Genomic DNA, 13,451 nt, shown 5'->3' on the forward strand with positions numbered 1-13,451 from the left:
AAAAATCTCAATGATCAGTCTCGGTGTAAGTTTCCGATAAAACCGAATTTAACGTAAACTTCGTGAAATGACATAAGAAACTTAACGTGTCGAATTGTCTGAAGATAAAAAAAAAAAAAAAAAAGTGAAGACGGCCGTGAGTTGTAGCGCCATCAGAGAAGAACGGGTTTATATTCAGATTTGCATTAGCCGTCCGTTATTATCCGCTCGGAATGTGAGTACAAAATTGTTCGAACATTTCTTCGGCGTATAAAATATAATTGATAGCAGATGGCAATTAATTCATCACGAAAGCGCGCCGAGAGAAGTTGTGTAAGTGCGGCGTGCACTTTCCTCCGGCAAACTATCTCGTGTAATCGCGCGACGTCGCCACCTACGGGGGCTCCCAAATCGCACGCGATAATCACGTTATTCGTAGGTTGTAGGCGCTTTCGGCGCGCGCAATTATTCGAAACGGGCGTCCTCATCCTCGCTTGTGTTTCCACGGTGCACTCTTATTACGCGCGATAACGTCGATTTCGAAAATACGCGTTTCAGAAACGAAACGTCCATCATTCGCGCGAGGAAATTATCCCAAAATATACTTCTTTTCGACCATTCGGCATGTCGTGCGGACACGGGGAAATAGGGGGGCTATCCTTTCGCGCGCGCGTTTAATGCATGCTTTCTTTCCCCGTTTCTCGATAGGGGGAAGGAGGATCCTCTCGGACCCCGTGATGGAATCGCGGCTATTCTCGCGATGGATTCCCCGGATGCCAGTAGTCGGACGATCGGTCGGCCCTCCGGGCTGATTTGGCGAAAAGAGGCGGGGAAGGGTACGCGGGACGCGGGGAGGGAGGGCGGTGATCTTTTTTTCCGCGGCACAGGACGAAGATTGTTGGTTTTGCAGCAGCGGTAACGCGGCGGTGGTGAATGCCCCCGGGGCGGCAAAAGGCGGTTGCTGCTTTCTGGGAACGGGTCGGAGTCCCGGGAGCGGTGATTGCGTGGTGATTAGCCTCCACCTTCGCCTCCTTGGACCGACGGGTTGGAAGACGGAATGGAGAAAAGGAGCGAGAGCTCGCGGAGAGATAGAGAGAGCGAAGGAGAGAGACACAAAGTACGGCCGCGCGTGCACGCACACACACACACGCGCGCGCGCGCGCGCACACACACATGAAAGGAGGACGCGCAGAAGTGGTAGAAAGAGCGCAATATTATCGCCGTTGTGCGAGAGCGAGTGTGGGAGCGAGGTGCCCGATACGGAGCCATTTGGACTTGGCTTCGCGCGGATCCCATATCGGTGAGCGAGAGCGAGAAAGAGAGAGAGAGAAAGACAGAGTGTGCAGACGGTGCGTTCAAAAGTGCACGCACGCACGGAGGATAAGTACGTAGAAAAGGGTGGAGAGAGAGAGCAGGAAATCGCGACTCGCGTGTCATTGCTTGTACACAGCGCGGCGCGGTTTGTAGGTACTACTTTAGTCGGGAAAGGTAATCTTTATCGATTGCGAAATAATAAAGTAGCGAGTTCTCGTTCGGAGGAGTTTTCGTAGCGTAGATGTTCGGATAATGAGGGAGTTTTAGCGTTTGCGCGTGTGTTTCCGAAAGAAGAAAATGAGATGCATTACGCACTTGATGTTTTCACCACCGAAAAAGGACGGGCGAGCAAATAAGAGAGTCGAGAAGGAGCGCAAATAAGATGGTGGAAAAATTTACAAGTTTAATTGCAAGTTAAAAAAAAAGTGTGAAATTATAAAATACTTCAAATTGTTTATTTGCAGATTATTATCTTTTTTTAATGAGGTAATAAATATTGCAGGAAAGTTCTTGAAGAGAGAAAGAGAGAGAGAGAGAGAGAGAGAGAGAATCATTAGGTAATGATGACGCATCTTGGATATGTAAAGACATCGTACGTGTAAAGCGACACGCGACTGTCGGGTACACACTTTATCATGAAAAACGCGCGCCTTTCTCGTTATACTGCAACGTCATTCATAAAGGTATGTGGGACGCATAGCGGCGTCTCTCTCTTTCTCTCTCTTTCTATTCCTTCTTCGAGTAAAGTATACACGTTATGTGAACGCTTGTCCTATCCGTAAGTCGTGTTTATAAGCCGAGCGAAACATCGCTGGTATAATCGGCACCTATGTGGCGAGAGTGTCGCACCACCACACGCGGGTGAACGCGCTCTCGGCGAGCGCCATAGAAAAGATAGATTGTGCGTAGCTCGCAACATTTGATACGGTATGCGCATCGGGGATCGTCGGGAGCCTGCAGAGGCGTCGGGTTTCTTCCCCACTCGGGTTCTGAATCCGAGCGAGTGATTAAAAAAGTCGACGGAGATACGAGGAACCGATCCGAGTGCTCGAAGGGTGCAGAAGTTAACGCGCAAAACAAAAACGATAACTTAATCGCGAGATCATTTGTTGCGCGCTCTGTCATTCGTTGTGTAATTTCTGACGAAATCTAAAAAAGAAAAAGGAAGATGAGCGGATCGCATTTTGCGACATGTCGCGGCGCGTTATTTCGACTTTGACAATCTCCCGGATCAGATTTCTCTCTGTCAGCTCGCGGCGGCGCGTATTTCCACTTTCGTTGAATATGAATCGGGAATATGCGTCATGTGTGCGCGCCGGATTCCGACTTCCTTCTTTAGCCAACTGCAAAAAGTCCTTCCCTCGCAGAAGGACTTTGATTTACGAGGTACGCGGGAAAACTCACAGTCTCCGCCAATGGTTTGTCCCGACCTCACGGATGCACCAGACAGATTAGCGGGGCGCGAGATTTGCATTTTAGTCTGGGTTGGGACTACTAGGCGTATACCGGGACAGTCTCTCGTCTCTCTTTCTCTCTCTCTCGGAAGGCGACCCCACCCATAAAATGCTGAGGGGTTTTAAGTTGCGCCGGAGTTGCGCGCTAACCTTCATCCTTTACATCCTCTCTCACCAATTCCGTTTCAGCGTGCTCCTTTTGTTTTCCCTGCCTCGGCTTCTAGTCCTCTTTCTTTCTCGAATCTCTTCTATTCTTTTCTTCCCCTCGCGTCTTCTTCGGTCTACCTGCTGCGTCGCCGACGCATCGAATTATCAAAGGTGTCTTTACGCTGACGCGTCGTAAAGCGTCTGTAATACGCGATGCGAAGGCGAGGAGGCGCCTTACGGTGTTACGACGATATGGATCACTGATGTCATGACTGACGTCATCCGTCGTTTATATCCAGAGGTGACAACCTACCGTTGGCATCGGTGCAAGACTCGATACGAGACGACGTTCCGCCACCGCAGCATCGAGGACGAAGGGAGGGAGGCGCGGCGCGCAGGAATGCACGCGGTCGGTTACTACGGCGTTCAATGTCATCGTCGATTACGTTATCTCGATTCCTGCGGCCGGGCGATAGGCCGTGCGCGCGCGCGCGCGCTCACCCACACACACGCACGCATTTGCGCACACGTGCGTAAAGAAATTGCGCCCCGATTGTATGCGCGCGTTAATCGCGATTCGGTTGACGGTAGGCTGCGACGATGTGTGTTGCTCCTCCTTTTTTCTTCGGGATCTTCTCTCCCGCGATCCTTTCTCCTTTTCTCTTTTTCTTTCGACCGAGGATTACGTAAGTTATCCGGATTTGTTTTTTTGTTTTGCCGCGCCAAGGGAGCAAAATATCCGTCGTTGAATGACTTCTTGCGTATATAAGGGATATTCGTTTCGCGAAGTATACGCGCGATCTTTAATCTATCTGCACTTTATTGTGTTTAATCCCGTCCGCGTTTCGACAAATCAGATATCCAGCACCGACAAAAATGGAATGATATCTTGACAGCGTGTGTGTTTTCTCGAAATTCTCGCAATACGCGAAGCAAGAAATATCTGCAATTTCCGCAAATCCTTGCTTGCTTTCGCAGTCTGTCATATCACGCGTCGTACGATCGGTCATATCAAAACGCGAGTGCTTCGTATTGGAAGCACTTTTCCCTCAGATTGTGTGTCAGTCGAGCTTAATCGTCTTATCGTGCGCGCGTATCGTGCTCGTGCAATTATTCGTTCGCTTGATATTATTATTGTCGAGATAAATTTCGGAACATTGTAAATTCACTGGCGAACTTATTTAAAAAAATTTGTTTGAAAGATATTTAAAAGAAAATCTTTAAAAACAAAACAAACAGGTTTCAGATAACTGGTTTCGAGTAGAGATCTCGATGTAACATAGTTAGATAAAGCGAAGATTAATCTTTCGGTTAATCTACTTCAAAACAACATGTGTCGTTTGAGATCTTATTTTCAATTAAAAGCTTCTCAATTAGCCGCCTTTTAATTTGGCCATTCGTAGATAACGACAATCAATAATTATGATTTATTATCACGAAGTCGGATTTTATCTTTCTTGTTGTGTCCTCATCAAAATGATACGAATCGTTATCATCGTTCTTCGCCGCGCTAGCGTGGCTTCTCTCTTACTTTTGCACGGATAGAGGAGAAAAACCATTCATTTTAATGAACTAACGCAAGTCAGCGACATTAATGACATCAAGATAAATTATGCTGGAAATTGACACTATCGCACTTCAATGCGAATGGTATATACACGTGATAAAATCACAGTACGGTGTATGTAATTAATAATCAGCATCATAAATTATTCATTGTGTGCATTCCTGTCGGTCTGGATCACGCTCAGGTGTGACTTTAAACTACAAAAATGTAGTTTTAAAAAATGGACAACGAGCTCTCTGTATCAATCAATTTATTGCTGTTATTTTTCTCGTAATTTGTTCGCAATCATCTTTTCCTGCTTTCCTATTAATAAAGTAATTTGTTTACGCGTCACATGTACAAGAAATATTTTCGCATTGATTTACAGATCGTTCTTCGTATTTAAACTTCTCTTTATCCACTTGGATTCGCGAGAAAAGGACGAGAGTACAATGGACAAGAGATTGGTCGTTCGGGCTCGTTGCGACCGACGATAATTCGCCGATTTGTCGCGCGTCGTCTCTTTTACGAGCAACCGGGACGATTTTCTGTCCGCACGAGTTTCAAGATCCGCAAGAAAGAATGATGACTCCGATAGCGCGGAAAACAAGATGACATTGTTTTCACGGCGAAACATCCAACACCGCAAGCTTTTAAATAAAAAAAAAAAAAAATCATACATACGCAGTACGTGTGCGTTAAAAAGAAAAGCGAAGACACTCATCGTGTGACTAGCGGCGGGCGGTCCGGGACGGGGCATAAAATCAAACTCTCGCACGCCGCGACTCTATACGGACTCCCTTTACGACGATCTCGAGCACCGTGAATATACAGAGACGTCAGCGGAGAGCCCTCAGACGGGACCAGAGAACGTACACGTACGGTACCACGCCTCACTGTCGACCCTTTCGGCCCTTTACGATTTCCTTCGCGTAGCGCCGAGACACGAGAAATCCCAATAACGACCCATCGGATCGTAAAAGACGGTGAGATTCTGTCATCGCTCGGATGACCGAGACTGTCCGTGCTGAATCGACGACAATGATCCTCGAGGTTTCGACGTGTATTGGAATTTATGCGGCGTTACGTCATTTAAAGTCGTCAGTTAAAATATAATTCATCGGAAGTGCGCGCTAATAATTTCAGTTTAAGTTTTTCAAACGCGGGTTGGGAGATAATATAAACACAGAGAACCTCGCGGAAACGCGTTTGTATAACTCGCCTCACTGTCAATTATCGCGTTTTAGCTGTGGCGAATAAACATGGAACTTAGCCTAGCGTGACTCGTGGTAGCGATACGTCTCGATCGAAATTATATCTGTCTCAATCTCTCCGCGTCTCTAACTAGCCCGTCGATTCGCCGGACGTAAGGAACGAGCGCTGCAACATCGGATGCCCGCCGGTTAGAGATTAACCCTTCACGGTCTTTCGCCGTTTCTGATGCCAGCGGCTGAGCGTGCGTCGTGCGCAAAAGAACGAAGGAATCGGTACGCGCGCTCTCCTCTCTCTCTCTTTCTCCCCGGCCGATCGTCGGAGCTGCGACATACATTACCGGGAGCACGATCGAGCGAGCACGTGGTGCTTCGTGTGTAAACGTGACTCGTTTGGCCGGCTAGTGGATCGCGTACGTGTGTTTTGCGTGCGCGCGTCGTTATACAGACCCGAGCCGCCGCCGCCGCCGCCGCCACCGCTGCCGCGCGCGCGGTTGGTGTGTCGCGCCGATCATTGAACCGGCTCGCAACAATCGCACTGAATCAAAGTTGTCGGTGGTCAGGCACGAAGCCGGAGTCTCTCGCTCCACCCACGATATTGCGCGCGAAGGAAGTACACGCGAGGAAGTATCCTTCCACACGATGTCGATATCGCAAGCGATTTTACGAAGCGTTCGCGAAATGAATTTTTTTCTCTCACTCTCACGCGGACGACTTCTACCTACGCGTTCTCCGCCGATTCGTATTGTTTCTTTTTAACGACGCGGCGATGCAGTTAGTTACGAAACCCGTTGATAGGTTTAGTGTGGTCAGCACTACGCGTGCACACACCAGCGCGCAACCAGTTCGTTCCCGAGGTGACAAATGGCCGGAATAGTTCGTAAAAAAAACGCGAAGAAAACAAATTATCGAGCGCGGAACTGAATCAATTCACGGTTTGACCGGCGTGACAACTTGTTTCGCCGCGAAAATTATCAAAATTTCGTCGGGCATATCGCGCTTTAAATCACTTTTTTGGTGTGCGATTATATACGGGAATAGTAGATCATACGAGAAACGTGTTTTTAAAAGAATATTAGAACGACCGGCCGCGTTGATATGTGAAGGAACTTGCGGAAGATACGCGCGGGCACACGGTCCGTCCTGTGTACACAATATCGAATCAGTCCCGTCACATTTCATCGCGTGCTCTCTTCACCTTCCACCCACAATGGCCCCTTAAGTATATACGCACGGGCAACCGGGACATTAAGTATCCGCTTCCCTCGCTCCGAATAATAAACATGTCTTACCCGCGGATTGCGCAGCATCGGCCGAGCTTATATACCGGCTTAGATCTCTCCCGTCTCTCGACGGGATCGATCCTCCCCTTCGTGTATTATTCCGTCTGTATATTCGCGGCGAACACACACTTCCACTTGCGGCATGAATGAACGCATTGCTCATTGCGCGCGCGCGGCCTCAAGGTAGAGAATAGCAATAAGCCGTCGCAACGATGGATAGCGTCAGGTGGCGAGAGAGATCGCGCACTCCGATCCGTCGCGCGGCTAATCGCTAATTAGTCTGTAATTGCCCGGACTCGCCGGGAAACCAAACACGCAACGTGTTCACACGATTAATTGATTCTTTGCGATAAAATAATTTCCAATTTTTTCGACACCGACAAAAATAACGGAGAAAGGTTACTTTTAACGTTTGCCTTGTCAAGTTTTAATATTATTTTAATTGTTCGAGGTATCGAGCACGCGCCCACGATGGAACATAACAGATTCTCGAGAATCGAAAGAGCGGAAATAATTGAATCGAAGAAAGAAAAGAGCGCAAGACGCATATAAACGCGCGCGTTTGATGCGATACCGCGGCTGAATATCCGCGCACGCCCACTTGGCGCATGCACACTATATAGGTACGTGTCGGCACAGCGTTAAAGTCTTCGTCTCCGAAGCCCGCGACTTGACTTTCGTCCCTCGAAGAATGAAGGATATACGATTTCCACGTGATGTTGCGCTTGGTCGCGGAAGTGAACACATTATTATTGTGGTGTGTGCCAAGCGCGCGAACTCGCTTCGGGCTTCGTAATTGCTATCGTAGGTGGTGGAACGGAGGAGTTTGCGACGGGACCTCGTAAAGCTCGGTTCACTGTACTACAGCGTGTAATTTAAACATTGCTTCACTTCTGTACGCGCGCTTACCACCCGCATTGTGGCGAACCCTCTTAGAAACGCGATCGGCGAAAACGACCGATATACATATATATGTAATAGCCCGCTAATGTCAATAACGGAGAAACATGATCGCGGGGATCGGCCGTGGACCGGATTTGAACAATTTCGCGAAAAATTTCTGAATCATGCGTTATTCGATTTTTGCGGGTTACTTGAATACTTTATGACGTAAAGCGACCGACCGGTTATTAAGCAATCGCCCCGTCGGTGATATATACAAGGAAATAATGTCGATAAGATACAATCCGCTCGTTATCAATCGGATTAACGAATATCGCAATCGATTTTGTGCAAATAGTTTGAAAAATATCGGCAAAATAAACGACAAAAAGTTGCGTTCAGAAAGTAGCGCGTTGGAACAGAATCGGAAGAGAATCACCTTGAGAAAGCGATGAGAACGATCCGCCGACGCGACATAAAAATGCGATATAAAAGAGTCGCCGGATACTCAACGCGCGCTCGTAAATCCGACGTAATTAGCGACGTGGATAACGAAAGCGCGCGGCTAATTCTAAATTACAATGCGAGATTACCTACCTTCGCAACTCTTGAATAAATTGTCGCAAGGAATTTGTTATCTACGAAGTGCGGTAAATCCGTTCGTGTAATGTAACGTCGTCGAGCGCGTGGAAATAGATCGTGGACGTCAAGTGCAAATGCGAATTGTCTGATCTATCTGTCTGTTGTAAAACTTCGACACAGTTGCGATAGTTAACACATCAGATTTCTCAATTTATCTGAAATCTTGTCGTTAACAGATGAGCATTTTTCAACAAGGAAGAAGTCAAGAGACCGCTGTTTTTTCTAACAAGACTCAAAGCAGTCAATGCGACTCGAACGACTCGGGCGTTCTAGTGTTAATTAGTTTTTCTCGGTCTGTCAATGTGTCGTTGAAGAATGTTAGTATTTATAGAAGTAGCACTGAAAATGACATTAAAAGAGATGCTGCGCTCGATGTTATTTTGCAAGAAAGCGCGTGTGTATTATCTCAAGCGACAGAGAGATGACTCAAGGATAACAAATTGCATTACATTGTATCTTGCATAAACAGCTCTAATACGTACAACGTCTTGGTACGTGTGTCGCGCTCGCTTATCGTCGCGTTAGCACAGGACGTGATTAACATACGCATTATTTATCGATAATTAGCGTTATTACGCGCGATTTTCCCCACTCGCATCACAACATAATGGACGGTCCACTTGAGTTTTTGCCGCGCAAAGCGTCCACACATGTGCGCGTTAATTTTTTTTTCTTTTTTTCAACCGAGCGAGAAAAAAGTGCCTCCGCGATGTTGCACAAATCAGGTGTGTGTGAGGAAAACGGGGACGCGGACGCGAAAGTATTACCGCCATGTTTGTAAAAGTTCCGATTCGCACGCGATCAATTTGATTGGATCGCGCAGCGCGCCTGGCTAGGCAGGTATCTGAAAGACTACTTGCGGACGTAAACTTGCGCGTCGCGTCGTCGGAGAAAAATATGTAGGATGAGAATTACGTAAAATTGAAGTTGTCACGGGCATGATTTATACTCATCCTTTTCTCGCTTTTTTTTTGCCGGCTCACGTTTCTTTCCTTCGGTTGTAACTAAGTACGATTAACAAATTGCCGCAAAAAGTAACCTCGAGGTCTTGCGGTAAGATCGCTCGAGACGCTCCGTTAGCAATTGTGTGTGCGTTAACGTGTGTTCGATGTTCATCGGGATCAAATGCAAGCTGGTAACTGCTTATTAAACAAGACTAATAACAATGTTTGCAAAACAAAAAAAGAAATTATAAAACGAAAATTGCTGTGCACATTGCTTACGTACAAGAATAAAAAAACAAAGTAAACACAAAAAATAATGAGCAAAATCGGCATCTGTGTCGTTATAGAGAAAAATATTGCTTTATTGCTCGATTTTAATCATAGATCGGATCTCACGACGCACACACCATTGATTAAGTAGAAGTCACCGTGATCTTTCCGTACGAATGACTCGCGATAAAAAAAATATCGTTACACGCGCGATATGTGAATCTTCGATTGTGTTTTTGTTTATTGTTTCTTTTTTGTTTTTGTTTTTTTTTTTTACAACCATATAGTAATTCTTCGATGTGTCACGCGTGGTACAGCAGTCTGAGCGCTGGCATAATATTTTCATTTCACGCTGGAGTGGTCGTCTGTCCCATAATATGTCCAGTGAACCTTGCTGAACCCAAAACCACAACGCAGTACGCGTCCAAGTCCGTTCTCCGGGCCCTTTACTTTCCTTTTATTTCTGTCGTAGGACGTAAGTCACTCGGTGACACTAAGGGACGTACAAAAAAATTCCACGATGTGCCTCGTCAAAACTTTGTATTGTACAGGAGGCCGCAAGAAATATTCCCTCACTTATTTCAACAACCGATGATCTGTGTAGAATCAAAAAGGATACGGCAAAATATTTTTTTATGGATAAAAATAAATTACATGTACGAGTTGTTCGAATTGCGTCTATAATTGGATCTGCGAACGAGAGTTGCTCGCGATGTGTAAACGGTAAACTGATATTTGTTGAATATTTAATTTTTTTTCTGATATCTCGGTTGAAATTGCACTTTCTCACGTAATCAACGCGCCTCTTCGTTCGCGATCTCTTCAGAAAAGTGACATTGTAAACAAAAAAAAAAAAAAACGCGGCACGTACGCGAGTTTCGGAAGACGCCGGCGTCGACGTCGCTGTCATTCTCTCATACACTCGCTTGACCGCGTCGTCGCTACTTTGAGCGACGATGCGGACCACCTCCGGGGACCCGCACGAGTGTTTAATAAACCGGTTAAGGCCCGTCCCCGGATCTGTTTGCCTTCGGCTTTTGTAACTTTACTAGTGTTGTGACTCGAGACTCGAGGTCTACATGAAAAAAGGGTCCGCGGATGGTACCACGAACAAACAGTCCGTGTGTGTCCCGTATCAACACAACGCGCGCGCGGCTCTATCGGCGGCTGGTACCTTCCGCAGAGAAGTGAAAGACCCTACGGAGGCGGAGCGACCAGACCGAGTGCTCGGTGACGAGTTCAAATTTGTCGTGTGCTCGGCGTTAGAAAATCACTGCTTCGAATGGGAAAATCTTATTGTAAGGGGACACCATTTGTATCGCGGTTGCTATTTCAATCGATTTCGGGTCCCTAAACGAATTAGGCAGTGCACAATTAAATATTGTTTGACAAATATTATGTTACGTAATTTGCTTAGAGTATAAAAAATAAACAAACGTTCGTCGTTTCTCTTATCGCTGTGAGAGTTAGAAATGTCTGTTTTTATTATGAACTCTTGATTTAATGATATACGCATTATATACAACTGTTATTTGAAGTATCACAACCGGCCACTTGCGGCAGATTAATTGCAAATTAATTCAAGCGGTCACTTATAACGGGTTGAAAATCTAGGTAAGCATGACGGATTAAGTAGCAATAAGTGAGACTAATTCGAAGGTGGCGGTGACGCGGAACAACGGCGTCGGCGGTTAAGAGGAACCGCTTTTGATTCGTAGAAAATGAACACGATTAAATAGATGTGGTTGAATAAATTATTCATTGCGGTCGTGCAGAATCACGCTTGGTAACTAAGAGTGAAAACATTAGTTAAAATAGAAAAATGACCAATAGATATAAATTCTTGGAATTTTTTTATCAGCGCGTTGCGTACTTGCGTCGATTAAAACAGATAACCAGTTTTATTCGTGGCAGAATTGTTTTGCTTGCACGTGAATAAAACAATTTTTCACACCAGCCACGTCGACTCCGTTTGCATGTATAAATAATTCTAAACAAATTTACGAGCTTATTGAGAGAGAGACTCATCACGTGGGCTTTATGCATCAGCGTTACTCTGTTCCGAAATGTATACGACGATTTTGCATCGTTCTCGAGAGAGATCGTATAAAAATTTATCTGGCACAAAAGTCAAACAGATCACAACGCGCGATAATCAACGATTGAGCGGAGCGCTAACGAGATTGTAGGGCTAAGCTATCGATAGTATCTTCTTACGCACATCAATTTTGGAGTCGAAGCCAAATAAACACACGAGCGGTCTAATCTCACCGACTCGATTTATCGCTTAGTCATTAATTAGTCAATCAAGAAGTTTCAAGCGCGCGCGTGGTGTATCGAAAGCGCCGACTTCGCGCAAAATAAAGACACAATTGAGAAATCATTAAATTTTTGTTTTTTTTTTTATCTTTTGTTTTAATAGATAATTTAAAAACCAACACGTCTCAGATAATATAAATATTAAAATTAGTGATAAATATGAGATACTTCAAATAATTAAAACAAAAGAATAAATGTTAATATTTTCTCGAGAAAACGCTCGAGATTACATCGGCAAATAGAACGTCAACTATGCGTTGCACGTCGTGTTGTTTCCGCAAACAATGAGACCATAAATTTTTTAACTATCACAGTCTTTCTACACATTGTGTGTGAGAAATGTGCGCATTGTGTTATCATTAAAGGTAAAGTTTAAACGTATTCGTCACATTAGCGTTTGAGATTTAAATTATTGGAATGGTCGCGCAACAGACGAGCATCATTCATGTTAACGCATACGTTTTGTTTTATTTATAACGACAATTTGCATAATTGAGCGTGTGCGATTTCATCGGTACATAATTATTTTCGATTTTTTTGCTATTTGCTGGTAATCTAAAGTATTTAAATTATAGCTATTTGAATTGCGTCAGGATTCATTAGTATTTTGAATTAGTAGAAAATAAATTTATGTATTTTGATTGCCAACTCTTAATTCATGAGAAAAGAAAAACGTTGAAATATAATACCTCATATATTTTTATTTATAAACTCAGAATCTGAAAAGTGCAAGTTGTGCAAGTTGATAAATAATTTCTGCAGATTCTAATGAATGATCAATTCTAGACTTACGTATAAATATATATTTTATAGTTTTTTAATCTTTTTGTTGTCTCTCAAGATTGCTCACATTAATATTACAATATCTAAATTGATGTTTATACAATAGTACGACAATGTACAGTCATGTGTTTATTTAATCGTATATGTAATTAACGATTATTATAAAAGTGTAATTACAATGTGACAACAAGAAAACAAGGTTGTTTCGTCACGTCGTAATTACACTCCTGAGTGATTCCACTCGAATGAAGCAAAACCATACAAAGGAATGTTAAGCGAAAAATTCAATTTTCTTAAATGGAAGCTGCGAAAAAAGGGCATTTTTACATCACAGAAGCGGACAGAAATCGGTACCAGGAAGAAAACCTATCGCTTTTATACAATGAGATGTTTAGACGCGCCTTCGCGAAACTTTTCCGTTTTCCGCGTTTTACGGCACGTAAAACGCGGCTCGATTATCTTCTTCATTCCGTCGGTCTTCCGCAAGTGCAAGAACACTGACCGTTGCGAGGCGCAATCGATAAAAGAAACGACAAAGAACGGCTCATCGCGCCGAGCGGAGAAACGGTATCTTAAACATCGCGCGAATTCCTCACGTGTCATTGCATCATTGTCGTCGGCTCGAACGAGTGCAAACAACCATTTTCTGTTTTTTTTTCTTTTTTTTTTCCCCCCCG

Source organism: Pseudomyrmex gracilis, unplaced genomic scaffold, assembly GCF_002006095.1.
Source record: "Pseudomyrmex gracilis isolate BER0280 unplaced genomic scaffold, ASM200609v1 scaffold_11, whole genome shotgun sequence".
Lineage (NCBI taxonomy): Eukaryota > Metazoa > Arthropoda > Insecta > Hymenoptera > Formicidae > Pseudomyrmex > Pseudomyrmex gracilis.